General features: G+C 44.8%; 1 long non-coding RNA gene across 1 annotated transcript; it reads right to left on the bottom strand.

The window, feature by feature from the left end:
• Positions 1-11,314: 11,314 nt before the first annotated feature.
• LOC143268622 (uncharacterized) lies at positions 11,315-13,973 on the bottom strand. The gene is made up of 2 exons (XR_013044660.1): positions 13,836-13,973; positions 11,315-11,879 (listed from the first exon to the last, which is right to left on the bottom strand). It is a non-coding gene; the product is annotated as an uncharacterized LOC143268622 (long non-coding RNA).
• Between the last annotated feature and the right edge of the window lie 3,892 nt (positions 13,974-17,865).

The following is a 17,865-nucleotide window of genomic DNA, read 5'->3' as shown; positions in this document are numbered from 1 at the left end:
TTCCAGTGGATCCAGTGAAATTGGATGGCATAGAGATAAATCTCTTGCACTTCTCCCAGGGGACAAACCAATATCCTAATTAAGAAGAAAAGACTAGTGTTGTCCTTTGGAAGGGGACATTTAGATAGATGTGAGTGATGATTATCTGTGATGCATGGGGCCTCTGAGCCTTGTCCCCCTTCCCCGTGTATGGAGGTTAACTATCGACAGTGTCTCTGCATTGGGCAAAAGGAATAAGGTCTTGCTGATGCCGGCTTCCACTTTCCACTTTGCACTTTAGCAAAGGGAATGTAGCTAGGGACACAGGGTGTCACATCTGTAGAAGTGGTGGGACCTAGGAGAATGGAGCCAATGAATGGGGCAGGCTAAAGTCTCATTCAATATCCAACTTCATTCAGAGCCTCAGATAATTTATACACTGCAAGTTAAGAAAGGTCACATGAGTAAAGTTCTCATGAGCTCAAGCTGTATAGACTCAGAAGGACAAGTCACACATGGCATAAACATGGTTTTCCATAGAAGCATATAAAGGATAGTTTAAACATTTAGTTGAAAAACAACAGCAAGCAATAATGAACAATCTGAAGTAAACTCATTCTTACCTGCTGCACCTGGGAAGAGCATGAAAACACATTCCAAGAACAATTCTGTAGTTTGTAGAAATTGAGGTCACAAGACTCTTGTCTTGTTTTCTTGGAGTGCTCTCAGAAACACTTAGAATTCTCGTCATACAACTCTATTCCTGGACCATGATCTGATGACGGGGGCAGTCCCTTGGTTTTTTTAAGATCCATAGCCAACATATGAGACAGCCAGGCTTGGAATCCACACTGATGAAGGTACATGCAGACATGACCCATAGAGAAGGTTCCAGTGTGTGAAGATCAGGCAGAAAGAACACAACCTCCTCATGAGACTAGGGAGAAGGAAGATCTGGACCTAGGAGGTCATTAGGAATTCAGTGTCCTGCCCATGGACTGCAGGCACATGTTCCCTTGTAGGATCTTGCTACAAGACCCATCCCAGGACAGTGGTTGGCCTGAGAGTCTGTAACACGAGTCGAGGTGACCTCACCCTCACCGAGATTGCCTTGAGTGGAGCTGCTCAGTAGGTTAAAAGCGTGAACCAAAGACCATCTCCTGACCCTTCCAGATGGTTCCACAAGAAGCTCCAAGTAACTGCATCTTCTCTATGTGAAGGAAGGAACACCTCACAGTTCAACATCACAAATATTAAGATTCACTTGAGACCTAATTGCAGCTTCCTGGAACAAAGTACTAACCCATAACAACCCTAACTGGGTGTGGGAGACCAAGGGATGGAGCACTCACTGTTGCTGCCATGAAGAGCCATGCTTATGTTAAATGGTTATGGAGTATTTATGCACATGTTCCTATCTCGTGCACACCTTTATAGCAGGTGCCTTCTGGGTCGTCATTGCAAAGTCCAACAGAGCAATCTAAAGTTAAAACCTCCCACTTCTTCCTCGTCCCCACTCTCCATGCCTATGGGAGAGCTGGCTCTGACCTGGGGTGTGTCCCCAGGGACTTCCTTCTGGGTGCAAGATTTCTGCATTCACTGTTTCTCTTGGTGAAAACTCGACTGTCTCAGGAAGAGTCCATTGCGAAGTGAACCATGGTGTGCCCTAAGCACAGGGACTTAGCCAGTGACAAGCACACTGGAACTCCACCCCAGCAGGGAGTTCACAGCATGGTCACCAGAAAATGGATTTTTACATGAGAGATTGGAATCTAGTTCAGGGCATTAAGACCCACAGTTCTAGATGCTAGCATCGAAAGAAGGGATGATATTTATTACGGAAATGCTTTTTGTTTTTTAACCTGCAACCTGAAGTTGGTCTTTTCAATAGCTTTGAGATAATGGAGGGGGACATGGGCTTTAGGGAGTCTCGGTGGGTCATGTAAGGTTCACAGAGTACAGAAGCAGCTGTGGGCACAGTGACGGCTCTTATACGGCCACCTTGCTTTCTGTCCCTTGTGATTAATACCATTTCCTGGTAGGTATAGAAGCCCCTGGAAGGGCTGTAGCATGGAGGTGAGACTCATGTGACTGTCACTGAGGTAGAGGGAACAGACTGTTCCTACTATTCTTTTAATGTAGAGCATGTGGGGAGCATTCTGACAGGTACCTCTCTTCACAGGGTACAGATGCTCTGTGCTGATGAACTCTCTGTAGACTAAGAACATGGCATGATACCATAGCATGGTGATGTGCAAGAACATGCATAGTCCCTAGCTGGGCTAAGCATCCTAGCCTTAGAAAGGTCTGATGTGGCTGGGTGAGCAGAGAGAGGAACATAAACAAACGGTATTTCCATCCGATGCTGCCTTGTGTTCCTGCTACAACTTGGAGAGAAATAAGCAACAGCTGGGAAGAATGCCCGACAGTTGCTGCCCCTTCAACCTTGAAATTGCTAAGAGCCTCGGGGTAGGAATCACAGAGATAAAGCTGTCTTGACGCAGGAGCCGGCCCCTTGCATGCAAGCCTGCTTAAGCTCTGCGGTGTGTAATTCTTTTCTCTCAGCTCTATGTTTGTTTTTTTTCTAGCTAACTGATGGGGACAGCCTCCAAATGCAGCTTGGCTCCTGGTAAACAGAAAAACAGTGTGACTCCCTGTAGACTGTCTTCAGGGATCTGGCTGACTCCCACAGCAGAGAGGTGAGAGGTAGTCATCTGCTTACCTGCAGACAGGGTAGACTGAGACCTGGATTTGACAAAAGAGTTCTTTGGGTGCCTGGCACTGAGAAGATGCTCCTGTCATTATGGAGTATTGCATAACACAGTAACAGGTGAGAGCTACGGTAGGAGTTGGCCTGGGCCAGTTTACCAATCATATTCATGTGCAGCGACCCCAGCCATTGTGGGTCCTATTGACCCTGGAAACTTGCACTTGGACTCCCAGCAGACATACTCCATTGTCTCCTATACATGTCACCTCCCATCACACATCCTGTCCTCTCCAGTCTCTACCCAGCTTGCTTAGTTTCTCATGGCACATGTACTGTTGATCCCATGTCCCTGGGCAGCTTGCAAGCTCTGTGAGAGAGGAACACCATGTTTTGGGAGCCACAGTATCCTACACCCTTCCTTACTCGTCTTGGTCATGGAGGCTCATGCCCTTAGTACTGCATGGACACATGAGTCTGCATAGAAAGAATCTTAGGATACTGGATAGGTAGATCTTTAAAGAACATTTTCTGTTTGATTCCTAAATTATTTATCTTTACTTTGTAATTGATGCTGAATGGTTATAATGATTTTTAACTTGGGAAAGGCCTCCTTCTCTCAGGCTTGGAAGATGTTCTTCCTTGAGTCTGCTTAGGGAACACTTCCTCAAACTCCTCCTGAAGACCTGTGTGCCTCTCTCAGGACCCAGGCTGGTGAGCACTAGTGTGGCTTTAGCCATTTAGGCTACATAAAACCGTTGCTGTGAGAAAGGTTCTGCATAGCAGGGAATTAACAACACCTATTAGCACATGCCTCTCAAAGCAATACAGTAAAAAAAAAAAAAAAAAAAAAAAAAAAAGTCTTCCAGCAATGCTTAACTTCACCTAGGGACAAAGTACATCTTTGCTCCAGTTTAGTGACACTCAGACACAGTCTGCTTCAGTGGGCCCATCCTATGTATGCGAATCTGCCATATCTGAGGCACACAGGTCCTCCCAAACTTGTTTCTATACCCCCAAAAGAATCAGAATGGATTTGAAACATGCAATTCAGAGTCTGTTTATATACAGGGCAGGCATTATTTTTGTGATGGGTGCAATCACCATGGAAGACATCAGCAAGAAGACGTGAACCCAGCGGCAAGAACATCCGATTCACAGAGGGCCATACAGGAGACATGGGAACTTGCTCCAGCTGCTACAGATGTGCAAAGATGCCCAGCCAGCAATGGACTGGGAAATTTGGGGAACCTCAGCAGGCACTTCTAGATAGGTTTGCCTGCCACTGCCCACACTGCTACTTGATAGGATGCCTCAGTCTTGCAGGCACCAGAGGGAAGAAAGGAACGTGAACAGAAGACCATGGCCCTAGTGAAATGTACCCTGAGGAAAAGGTGGGGTCTACTGTGGCTGCTGTGCTGCTTCCTAAACAGAAAATGAGAGAGAGAGAGAGAGAGAGAGAGAGAGAGAGAGAGAGAGAGAGAGAGAATGATTAGTGGCACCTTGATGCACACAGTAAACCCATATAACGGTGGTAGCTAAGGTGCCACAGGAATAACCTTCTGTTGTTTAATTAAGGCTCCTGTTGTATAGCAACTTCTGCCTTCTGGATCCTCTACTGGGGCTTCTCCAGATGTGTAGGTGTCCACCTGAAGTCACTTGAGGGGATGAAGTCAGGAGGGACGGCAGTGGGCTAGGACACATCTCAGTTCCTGTTACTGTACCCTGTTCCCTGAGCCCACATCTCACTCACGGTGCATGTATGCAGCTAGGTTCCAAATGAGGTTCTGCGGGGGAGATGGACTTAGACCTTAGACCTCTGAACAGTGTATTCATTTCCTGTGGCCGCCCTAGAACATCACTACCCACCCAGCAGGCTAAACCTACAAAGTGTGCTGTCACACTTGTGGAGGAGAGAAGTCTAGATCTTACCCAGTGATCTTCAGCACGATCATATATCTTCTGCAACTGATGGAACATTTGTGTCCCCTCAGAACTCACATGCCTAAAGGCTGCTCTGGAGGCGACAGGAGGTTTTAAGAACGAGATGGCAGAATCCTCATAAATCCAATCATTGCCCCTGTAAAGGAAGTCCCAGAGAGCTAGATAGTACCCTCCCCCCCCCCCCCCACACACACACATACGTGAGGAAAGAGAAGCTGCCTAGGAGCCAGAAGGCATCTGTCACCAGATGCCAAATCTGCTGTCACCTAACCCAGGACATCTTGCTGCCAGGGCTGTGAGAAATATGTCCCCATTGTTTCTAGGTTGCCCAAATTACAGGATTTTCATTACAGTAGCTGAAAGGGACTCAGACATCCACAAAGATCCTTTTACCAGGAAAAGTTACATGGAGAGGTACCGTGGGTTTGGATATGCAAATGTCTTTTGGGTACCTCGGTCCACCCACTAAAAGTGTTGGTGTACCTAAAGACTGTGCACATGAAAAAAGGGCTTCCCCATATGTCCTCATCTTCTGGGTCATCATAGCTGAGGGGTCCTGGCCAGCTCTTCAGACCAGCTAGCTTGCTTTCAGGGAAAACCTCCATGTCTCTGAAGCAACATGTATTATTCTGGGATGGAGCCAGAGCTCTGTGGGTGGGGCAGAGAGGGAGCAGAGGTAAAGCAGGGTAAGCCGTCTTGAGTACAAGTGGACTCTTTACATCTGGAAAAGTGCATTAAATTTTTTATGTTCTTGTCATGTAAACAGAGCCACCTGCATGCACACTGCTATGTTATGCTTTGATAACCTTCTGGGGTTTGCGTGTGACTGTTTGTACTGCCTACTCGGGAAGGAGGAGGCAGGATGGTGGTCCATCACAGAGCAGAGGAGTGATGGAGGATGAGGCTGGCAGCAGTGGTCTGCCACACACAAGATTTCTTAAATACTTGATGTTGAGGCTGGGGGAAGGAGAGCCAGAGCACAGATGCAAAACGAACAGTGTCCCAGTCTCATTCCTGCTACCGGGATAAAACATGTAAAGCAACTCCGCGGAGAGGTGGTTTATTGTAGCCGACAATTCCAGGTTGCAGTCTGTCGCTCAGGGGAAGTCATGGCAACAAGGGATTGAGACAGCTAGCCACATCACAACTCTAGCCAAAGAGCAGAGAGAAATGGATACACACATGCTCGGTTGCTTGCCTGTGCTCAGCCACACCTCACTCTTAGACAGTTCAGTGTCCCCCAAGGAATGGTGCCACACACAATGGACTGAGCTTTCCCACATTAATTTACTCAGTTAAGACAGTCCTGCAGAGATGTGCCCACACACCAACCCAAGTCTTTGAGACTCTTGATGGGTGACTCTGGTTCTACCCAGCTGGCAAGTAAAGCCAATCATCACAGACATGTCACTGGTCCCTAGAGAGGAATCCTCGATGCATAGGCAATCTTCTAGCTTTACTAGGGCTAGATGAGGGAATGCCCAAGTTCTCCAGGCCACAGCCCAAGGAATTAGTTTAAGGACTTTTGGCGATTTATACACAGGGCTCTTGGAACATCTTTTCTGGGCCTTGGATATTCTCCAGGCCTTTCAGGTTGACCTTCAGTGAGGATTACAAATTCCAAGTGTATAGACGAATCATCACAGCCCACAACTTGATTATTAGCTGAGCTCGGTGCCACGCTGGGTTCCTGATCCTGCTTTCCTTCTGCACTCATTGTTCCAGTTGGCAGATCAGAACACTGAAGCCCGTACCTGTATACAGCTGAGTAAAGAAACAAGTCCGTGGCTCTGTCCCCAGCCATGTCCCCGCCCTCTACACATGGTTCAGGGACTTCACATGCTTACACATGGTTCAGCAGACCTGCCTCGGGGTGGTTCTTTGGTGTATTCATGCATGTCTGTGAGGGAGCATGTGTTTTGAAATTCTCTCCATTGCCTCTGCATCCTCTACAAGCTCTTCAGCATAGACAGTATTTCATATAGAATACACAGTAAATGCTGAATCAAAATTAATCATTACAGCATGAACGAGGCTAATTCTATAATTTATCACCACGGTAGATTGTCTTTATTTCAAGACTGTAATGGATTCTGCTGCTTCCTTTCCCTTCAGTGTAAGCTATGGGCTATGAGTCCCAGTTCCAATGATGAACACTGGCTGGATTTCCCCACAGAGAGAGGAGGGAACTGGCATTTGTAACTGTCGCTGAGCACAAGCAGCTGGATCCAGGGATAAATGTGATTCTATTTTGGGGTCCAGATAAAAGATCAGAAAGATGCTAATTTTGTACCATCATGTCTGGGTTACCATAACCTGCCTCACAATAGCAACAACCTCCAGGGTAGGGAGACATTGAATTTGTCAGTGGTGACCTTCCAGCAAGAATCATAGTCACTACTGGGTCACCAGGAAACTCCACTGGAAACCCCAGGCATCCTTTTGCAGGAAGTATCTGCTGGTGGTGTGTGTGTGTGTGTGTGTGTGTGTGTGTGTGTGTGTGTGTGTGTGTGTGTGAGAGAGAGAGAGAGAGAGAGAGAGAGAGAGAGAGAAAGACAGAGAGAGAGAGAAAGACAGAGAGAGAAAGACAGAGAGACACACAGAGAGATATTTCTCTCTTTCCAGCTCCTACTTTATTTCCACAAATACAATTCTCTAAAGAGAAATTCTTGTAGTGTAAAATGACTGCCTGTGTCCAAGAGAGTAATCATTAAGTATTAACATCTGTAATATTAAGGGAGAGACAAAGTTCATGAAAATTTCAGAAAAAATGACTCCACTACAGGCAAAGCCTTTAAAAGACAGTGAACTGAGATGGTTCAGATGACAGTTTCATATAATGCAGCCACTGTGGCTTGAGGAAGCCCATACATAAGGACAACTCGGGGATTGTAGTGATTTGTAGAGTGGAGATACTCCTGGGGAGAGAGTGGTGAGGCAGATTGGTCCACAGAGTGGGGAAGCCCATGAGAAAGGAGGCTGGGTGGTACTCCAATGGGGATGATCCCTTGTGGTACCCTTGGTTTTTGTGGATGACAAAGGCAGGTAGACAATTCACACAAGGCAGGGGTCAAGCGGCATTGTATTCTATGACCCTGTTATGTACCCATTAGTCATATGGGTACATGCTTATTATAGAGGATGATCAGGATAAATGGAGAATGCTCTCCTTGCTTAACTTTCAAACAAAATATAATCATTGATACCTACAATACATTGAAAACAATAATAGAGTTTAAAATTAATATTTAATTAGTCAAGTAGTAGATAATCATCTTGTAAAAGAAAATTAAAGAACATACTGTCAGCCAAAACAAGAAAAGAAAGGTCTGAAAAAACCACTGTTGACTATAGGGAGCTGATGGTTTAGATCTTCTAAATGTGACTTCAAAACAGACCAAACTGAGTTCCTTATCTGTTTTTTCTTGTCTCAGAGGTGGAGACAGCCACAAGTGTTGAGTGTATGATGGGCTGAGTCCGACAAAGCACACAGCTGTTGAACCGAGAGTTCATTATGACAGCATACAATGTTTTCTTCACTCTCCAAATGTTTGCTCAGACGTAGTAATCAGCCACTCTCTCAAAATCCCAGTTCTGTGAAGATCCGTTTTCTGTGACCATAGCTTTGTACAATGTAGATGAACACAGTGACGTCTTATACTACGCAATGTTCATTTTGCTTAACCCAAGACTCTTAAATTCGCCTATGTAGCACAGGACAGTGATTTATTTTTATCTCTGAGTAGTATCTCATTGCAAAAATACTCTATCGACTCACAGGTCAGTGGATTCTTTAGTTTGGTTATATTTAAAGAGTCAGGTAAGAATGTATATAAACAATTGTTTATGTGGTCTAGCACCATTTGTTGCAAAGATTATCTTCTTTGGGGCTGAGGATATGGCTTAATCATCACAGTGTCTGCTGCATAAGCATAAAGACATGAATTTGGAACCCCAGAATATTCCTTAAATGTTGAGCTTGGCTTTGCACACCTGCAGCTTCAGCACTGGGTGTGTGCAGATAAGGTAGAGATGGAGACAAAAACATCCGCGAGTCTTATTTGCCTGCCAGCCAGCCTAGACAAATTGATGGAACTTCAGGCTTCGTGAAAGACTTTGTCTCAAGAAATAGAGGTTGAGAGTAATTGAGAAAGATGACTGACATTCACTTCTGTCTTGGTTTCTTTTCAATCACCACTACACAAAACACCATGGTCAAGGCAACTTATTAAAGAAAGTGTTTCATTTGCAGCTCATGGTTCCCGGTGGCTAGAGCTCATGATCATCACGGCAGGGAGCATTTCAGCAGGCATGATGCCGGGGAAGTAGCTGAGAGCTTACACATGATCCAAAAGTACAAGGTAGAGAGAGCGAGGTGAACACTAGGAATGCTGTGGGCTTTGAAATCTCACAGTTCACTCCCAGGGACACACCTCCTCTACCAAGGCCACACCTCTTAATCTTTCCCAAACAGTTCCACCAACTGGGGACCAAGTATTCAAATATTTCAGTCTATAGAGTCCATTCTCATTCAAATCACCACAGCCTTTGACCTTGCACACATGCACATAGTGTGTACATATATTAATAAACACAAATATTACACACACACACACACACACACACACATACACACACACACACACAATTTATGAAAAAGGAGTGTCCAGTCCCTTAGGAGATGTATTGCAAATCTTGTTGCAAACAGCATTTCCATGTATATGATGTCTTTGCTCTGGACTTTTCCTTATGTTCTTTGTCTAATACTCTCTTGACTAGTACAGCTTTGCAGCAAATCTTTAGTTTGGGAAATCCAATTCTATTATTTTCCCACACATTTTGACTCTCCTAAACTCTTTGTGTTTCCTTATGAGTTTTAAAATTGGCTTATAAGTATATACACATTCTGCTGGCTTTTGATTGGAGCTACATTGAATTTGGTTATGGACAATTGACTTCTTAATGTTTTGAGAATTCAGTCTATAGACGTGGTACATAACTCCAGTTACTGATGGCCCATTTATTTCTCTCTGAAAGTCTTTTTACAAGTTTCAATATATGTCTTGCACTTTTTCCTCATTTTTATATATTTGTGTGTGCATGTGGACACGTGCACACATGTGTTCACGTACATCATCGTGAATTTGTGCAGGTCAGAGGACAAGAGAGACTGGGCGGCAAGCATCTTTCCTCGCCAAGCCGTCTTTTTAAACCGTCTTTTATTAGATTTGTTCTCGCTTGATCTTATTTTATTAAGTTTTGGTACTCTTGTCAATTGTATTCTTTTATTAATTTTTATAAATAAGATTTCATGGTAGCACATAGATTTCAAGGGATTTTATAGTTATTATTATGATGTACCTTTGTTGTAGGTTTTCCATGTTGTTTAAACACAAGATCATTTTATGTTGTTGGGTGATGATTTCTTGATTTGTCTTTGATTCAATATGATATCTTTTCTTAAGGGTTTAGATTTTTTGGGTTCCTTATGGGGGAAGAGTGAATTTTGGCTGTGCTATGGGCATGGAAAACAGTGGACAATTTTATTATTTTACCACATTTTAATATGTGGTCATTCAAATCAGAGCACAATGTTTAGAAAATAGGACATTTCTGCACTTCCTCTGTTCCTGGTCTGGTAGGCATGACTGAGAATAAAAACGTAGAGACTAGAGGAGAAAAGAAATGATTGACAGAGTTCAACTCAGATAGTGATTTCTTCTTGTCTCTCAAAGGCAGCAAGCCCTGGGACTTTCCCAATTCCCCTTCTAAAGCACCCTGTGGACATCAGACAGTGTCATCCCATGTCCCCTTGACCCTCATCTCCATCCTGTCTGGGAAGTCTTCTGCAGAGTTTTGCAAAGTTGCAATTGACATAAGGTGACCTACTGGCAGTCGGAGGGAAAAATCTCAACTGGAGCAAAGACTGTGCAATCCCAAGAGACAGACTGAGAGTTCTGATGTAGAAAGATATGGAGTTCAGAAAAAAGGGATTAGCAAATATATGTAGCTTTACTCAGCCATGAATAAGAACAAAATGCCATGTACAGAAAAATGAGAAAAGTGGATGTGATTGAATATTGTCACATTAAGCAAAATAAACAGGTCCAGATAGACAAATGTCACATGTTTTTTCTTACATGTGGAATCTGTTTTTACATGCATACATATACGAACACATTGTAAAAATGTAAGGGGACTCTTTGGGAAAGGGATGGGAATGAGCAGGCAGGGTAAGGGAGACAGGTGAGGGTAATGGGGAGGGAATATGGTCAAAGTGATTGATAGACTTAAAATGTTATTATGGAACTCATTGTTTTATGCAATCTGTGTAAACTAAAACCTTTGGAGAAGAAATAAGAAGTCAAAGTTTATTGGCCTCTAAACATGCACAGAGCGGAGAGAAAGCTGCTGTTGTGGCCTCCACTAAGTGCCTTGGCTATGGAAGCTGCACCTAGTTCATGATGTTGGGCAGGCTTGGTCCTCCAGTCTGGGCATGATCTCCAAAATGAAGAGGTGGAATGGTGTGGCGGGTATAGGAAGAAACTGTCAGAACTTCTGCTGACGTCCTTTCTGTGTTTTATTTCATTTATTTTACAGAACACACAAAACATCTGTAGAACATTGTCCACACACAGATGATGATAATGTGGACTAAATGTTAGTCAAGCATACACATTGCAGTGACGATCTCCAGATATATTTTATTAATGTGGAATGTGATCGAGAGCTGTGGGCTCACAGTATTGAGTAAACATTCAATGATATGATCAAGTGTCTCCTGGTTTGGTGTATATGGGGATTCACCAGTACATTGATATTCAGGAGAAAGTTGTTCAACAGCTAAAGTTCAGATTTCTGTGGTCTGTCTCAGAGAGAGTGGCTTAGTTTGAGAAGACCAAGGCCAGCTTCTGCCTGCCACAGAAATGTTTTGTGGTAACTTCCTTTTACATTATGTTGTTCTGTAGTACCATCAGATATCCCAGAGACAATATTTCCCTGCAGATTCCATCACCTACAAGCCAGCTGTCTGCAGGGTTTGGCCTCAAGTTTCTACGGGAATCGATAAAATGAAGGTAATGGTGTTTCGTGGTTCTCTGTTGTGACTGGACTAAAGCAGGCCCTCCTGTGGCTCTGCTGAGCTGGCTGGGGGCACACTGCCACCTGGACAGAGCCTGGAGACATTGGTGGCTCTCTGGAAAGAGGATGACTGGCTTTGTTAGCCTTTCCTGTCAGCTCCAGAGGACAGCTGCTGGTAAAGAAAAATTATTCAATTACACACTGGAAGAATGAAACAGGCAGATTGTATTAAGGATAAAAATAGATTTAGGGACCACAGCAAAGGACTCATATAATGGAGGAGAGAAATTAGCCTTGATCCAAACTAAGCATGGGGAGTGGGGATGTACCCAAGGAGCAGTGGGAGAAGGGGTCCGGGGACAGAAAAACTCTATGACACAACATCAGTGATAGAGGAATATGGTCAAACTGACCTGACATTATGATTGCTAAAGGCACTTGGGGTAATCAGATGTCACCTGTGGGTCCAGGAGGGAAATTGGCCACATATAAAGGATGCTCAGCACAGGAGGACATCTTGGTGGACTCATACAAGAAGTGCATAAATGTCCATAGGACTCTAAGCCATGCCCAAGCATGGTCACCTTGCTGTCCTGACTTTCTTCAGAGCCTTTGTAGGAGGACAGCTGCTTCCTCTGTGGCATCTCAGGGTCCTGTGAGCAAAACTGAATCTTCTTGAATTTCCCAAGGTTAAGGTCAGAGTTGGGTAACATCACTTTGAAATCACTATTTTGGATAACATGGATCATAGAACAGTCCAGATTCATGGTGTGAGGACTATCGAGGACGGAGAACACAGGCTGTCCTCAGCTCTCTCAGTCTCTCGCCACTTGGACTCGGGGGAAAGACCTGGGAAAGGCCAGGGTTTGCTCTATAGAGCAATACAGTGCGGCTGTTCATCAGTGTACATGGAGCTTCTGTATAAAACACAGCTACTGCATTGAATCTCAGTTATTTTTCACCAAACATTACACATTTATGATCAAAATGTACAATGTGTCAGAAGAAGTGAGTCTTGGCAACCCCCACCACACTGAAGTTCTGGTCCTTAGATCACAGCATACGAAAGATGTGCCCCCCCTGCACGCACAAACTGCTATGTGACGCTCTGAACTGGGTTCAGAGCAATTTGTTAAGGCTCCTTGGCATTTGGTGCTCGCATCTGATTACCTCATACTAGCTTTTAAAGCTGCATGGGTTTTGTACAAAAGCTGAGATAAATAAGCACACAAGTCGGTTTTATCTGTAGAAGCCATAACATCCCTGAGCAGATATTGGGATCTAATGGTACTGGATCCACATGGATTGGATTTTGGGGACAGTGTTAGAGGGCCGAGGTGACCATGCAGGACTTCTCCCTTTTGACCTGAAGTGTGTATGGTGTGCACACCTTTACCACCACTATGGATATACACGCAGCTGCCGCAACACATGCAGAGAAACGAGGAAGAGATGGAGGAGGCCCTGGCTCATCGTATTTCTTTTAAATGTCTGCTGAAATGCCACCTGGAACTAGGTCATTAATAACAGCGAGTATTACCTATCAGAAGTTTCCACACCAATGAAGGTCTAAATTACCCCCTCTGCATTTCAATCATTTATCCATCTTTTGCAATTAGTAGGCATTTGCTATGCACCTCTAGAGGTCATTCAGGTGCAGTGCTGGGTAGAGAGGAAGGGGGTGGGGAATCAACAGGAGTTTAAGACAGGAGATGGCTGTGAGCCTGGGCTTAGGGGGAGAGTCCCAGGTGGACAAGCACCCAGGGCGTTGGGGGAGATGCTCCAGAGAGGTCATGGCCCCTGCAGCATTGTGTACCTAGTGCATGCTCCAGAGCAGGGGCCAGCATGAGACCTCTAAAGGGTCAGATGCTGTAGGTTATCGTTTCAGGTCACCTGGCTTCTGATGCCATGGTTTATCTTTCCTGTTTCCATGACAATAGACACAGACAGTATAGAAATGAATATTATTATTTTCTTATATCCCAACTTTATTCAAGTAGATCAAGTGGCGGACCAGGCTGGACCCAAGGGCCAGAGAAGCTCTCAAACTTTGAGTCTCTGAAAGTCTCCCGGGAGGTTTGTTGATACAGACTGCTGGGTCCTTCCCCCTCCCTGAGGGTTCTACCTTTATAGGTCTTGGATGTGGCCTAAAAATCAGCATTTTTGAGAGAGTGTCTCATGTTGCCCGGGCTGGCCTTAGACCAGCTGCTTAGCTGAGGCTAACCTTGATCTCTTGATCTCCCTGCCTGGCCCTTCAGAGTTCTGGAACACTAAGCACGTGACCTCACACAACTTGAGAATCTGCATTTTTAAGATGCTTCCAAGCAATCCTGAGGCCACTGCAAACCACAATTTAGAGTCAGTGTCAGGGCAGCTAAGCAGTCTCAACCCCATCTAACCGCCCCAGCTGCCCGTGGTCACTTTGTGTTTAGGATCCTTCGGAAGGCTTCTCGGAGACGTGGAGGTGCTGACCCGTGGGTATGCACAGCGGGCAAAGGCACAGTGCTGGATCTTTGGATCGCTGGATCAGTGGTCTCGGATCCACACTTGGCTGCCTTGCTTCTCTTCCTTCCCCTTTGCCCTGCATAACCGCAGCCTCTTCCCCTGGACCTTCCCACTCCGGTGGGCTGAAATGTCCTGTACCTAGTTTCACAGCAAGGTGGACAGGAGGGAGCAGGCTCAGCAGCCATGTCAGATCCCTTCCAAGTTCTGAATTCTTTGAATAACAACCACCGATGCAGAATATTAGGCATATCGTTTTTTAACATGACAGCAATTCCAAACACTTAAGCCATTAATAATGGCCAGGTTAATAATTCTAGAGTATTTTCAGACTCATTTACACATCAAAGACTCTATGAATTACACAGAGATATTACCATCTTACTGATGGTGGCACCAAGACTTACGGATCAATGATGGCACAGAGAAGACAGTTTTTGCTTCCCATTTTTGCTGATGTGTATGCCTGGGCATGAACAGAAACAGACCTGCTCAGCCTGCACAATGATGGCTGAGAAAACTGCCCTGTAGAGGGACTCGGGGTCTCAGAGCCAGAGACTTTCTAAGTGCCTTCCGTTCTCTGTCTTACAGAACAAACTGTGGGGGAAACAGGTACCTAAGGCTAAACCTGGGTCCTCCCCGAGGTCCCTGAGCAAGGCCTGTAGCAGGAATCTTAAAAAGTCTTACCAATAAAAACAAACTCAGAGCCAGGTGTGGGGTGAACACTGAAGGATCAGAGAGACAGAACAAGTCACAGCTTCCTCACCTTGCCAATTCCTCGGGTGATCCTGTTTCCTCAGACTGGAAGCCTCTGAGTCCTCATTCGAATGGATCTTAGCTAAACTGCTGCTCAAAAGCCTAAAAGCTTAACCAGGCTCTAGTTCTTGGTCTTCAGCCTTAAATATCTTTCTGCTTTCTGCCATCACTTCCTGGGATTAAAGGCGTGTGTCACGATTCCTAGCTGTTTCCAGTATGGCCTTGAATTCACAGAGATCCAGGCAGATCTCTGCCTCTGTAATGCTAGGATTAAAGGCATGTGCTACCACTGCCTAACCTCTATGTTTAATATTGTTGCTGTTTTGTTCTCTGAACCCAGACAAGTTTATTAGAATGCACAATATTTTGGGGAACACAATACCACCACAAAGGCCTAAGTCTGTAGCTCTGGAAGAAGGATGCCACTGTAGAGTCACACAATGTGATGACCTATGCCCTGTCAACCATCTAACCTCGGTGAAGGAGACTGGAGTAGAGATAGTGAGCAAGAACCTCAGTCTTCTGGAGAAAGGACAAGTGAATTCTCTTCCTCTACCAACCTGGAAGGAATGAGATCCTCAACATTCTGCTAATGGTGTCCTATAATTGATGGTCCAAGATGTTTTCTCAAAAGAAATTTCTTTTGCATTACTTAAGAGAAGACAGAGGGATGCAAATTGGTAAGGAAGTTCATTGTCACAGCAGAGAGACTATAATTCAGTACCCACTAGAACACAGGCACCAGACAGCAGAGCTGACATTTTTAGAATTGAATGGCTATTCTGAGCCCATTGAAGAGCAAAACATGGCATAGGAATGAGCTGGGAAGGGGGATGTCAATGGTGTCTGGCCTGTCCACCATTGCAATACCAGTCAGAGAGGGTGACACATTGCATATTCTTTCCTTTACCAGACCCAGCTCTGACTATGACAGATGTTCACTTACCACACACACCATGGCTTGGTACAAGCAGGGGGAGTCATAATTCTTGGCATCCTCCATGTGTAAATGCACACTCTATCATTTAGCTGCACACAGCAATCCTGTGGATAGTGAAGTGAAGCAAGATCAGAGACCTGAGCAAAGGTAAAAAGAAGTATGGAAATCATTCCTTAGAGTAAAGCCAGCCAGTGCTTTTGCTCCTTGAGTATCTGTTATGATCCCAAATTGACAACAAAGCCCTCCTACCCTATAATTAAGAGATTAATGCATAGAAAAGAAGCCAGTAACACATGGGATGGGATGGGATGGGATGGGATGGGATGGGATGGGATGGGATGGGATGGGATGGGATGGGATGGGATGGGATGGGATGGGATGGGATGGGATGGGGCAGAAACAGAGCTCAGTGACAAGTCATGTGCCTTGCATATATACAAGGCCTTGGATTTGAACCCTAGAACAAGCAACAAAGGAAGGGAACACAATCTCTCCATCTCTCGCCCTGACATGACTCCATCTTTTTGGTCTCAGCTTGTAGAATGTGCTCCATCTCTCAAGAGTGGAGAAAGCTCTGGGCTTTTAAGGAGCTGTGTGGCATTCTAAGTTTTGATGTGATTTTCACAGGGTTGTATTTCTTCCTGAGCTTCTTTCATGACACACGTTATATGATCGATAATACCACCATGCTGGTAATCTTGAAAAGAGTTGGAGAAAAAATTTAAAAGTCTTTCATTGCATGAGCAAAATGATCTGTCAGCAGAGCTTGTCAGTTTTCTTTATTGCCACCTTTGTTCATAAACAGGATATTGTGTTTTATAAATCAGTCATGCCTTGGCTGGGTTTTAGGCATATATTATGGTAAATCAATGAAATACCACTAGGGAACATGTTTTAATTGGGCTTGGAAGAAAGGACAATATGGACTTATAAGAGAGTAGCCAGAGCCTGTGTCTCCCCTGCCAGATGACACTGTGAGGTATTTAACTTCCAAGAGTCCACAAGCAGATACGCAATCATGAAAGAGTCTACAGAAACAGTTGTCCTTAGAATAATACTGCCCATTTCTAAGTGGCACACGGGACTGGATCAAGGCTTTCTGAAATGAATGTGAATTTTCTCTCACAAATTAGCCTTCCTCCCCAGCTCTGTGGGCATCTTAACCGGCTGCGTGCACTGAGGCGGATCCCAGCAATGCCATCAGCAAGCTTGGGACTTGTCCAAGGCTAAGTCTTCTTCACCCTGGCAAGGGGCAGGCTTTGCTTTTCAAGCACGGGTCCATTCATGAGTGCTCATCCCAGGCTTGCCAGACACTCCCCACGCACATACGCTAAGGGCTCCTCATTCCTCTGTTTTTTAACTGCAGGCATTTTACCTCCATCTGTTCTAACTAAAATCTCCCTCAAACTGAAGGCCCCTCAAATGATTTCCTAACAGATTTTTCTTCCTAATTGCTACTCGAGAAACCTGGCTATCTGTTGGAAGTACCTTTAATTTTGTCAGAAATGTACTTTTTAATATCATAGAAAGAGCCAGCTTCGGTGCTGATGGAGACTGTCTTCCTCCTCTCCCCTCTTCCTCCCCTCCCCACCTTCCCTTCCATTCCTTTTTCCCTCCCTCCCCCTTTCCTCCCTTCCCTCCTGCCTACCTTCTCCAAATAAGTACAGACAGGTTGCAGTGTCTCAGAACTGATTCTAAGAGACGAAAACACATTAGGTGCACGTCCAAGACTATCCAAGAATAAATGTACCTTAACAATAAACAATAGCAATGACAATAAAACCAAAGACTCCTTATGGAGTCTGCATATTTTTTGGGAGGGACAACAAAAATGTATTTGATAGATACAACACATACATACCTTTGTTACAGCAACACACCTGTCTGTGTATAGCATCTAGGTACAGGCCTAGATATGGGCACAGACACAGAGCATGAGAAGGGCAAGCAGTGATAT

The sequence above is a fragment of the Peromyscus maniculatus genome, chromosome 15 (genome assembly GCF_049852395.1).
Source record: "Peromyscus maniculatus bairdii isolate BWxNUB_F1_BW_parent chromosome 15, HU_Pman_BW_mat_3.1, whole genome shotgun sequence".
Lineage (NCBI taxonomy): Eukaryota > Metazoa > Chordata > Mammalia > Rodentia > Cricetidae > Peromyscus > Peromyscus maniculatus.
Note: the sequence above shows the minus strand (reverse complement) of the source record. Positions and strands in the feature narration are given on the sequence as shown.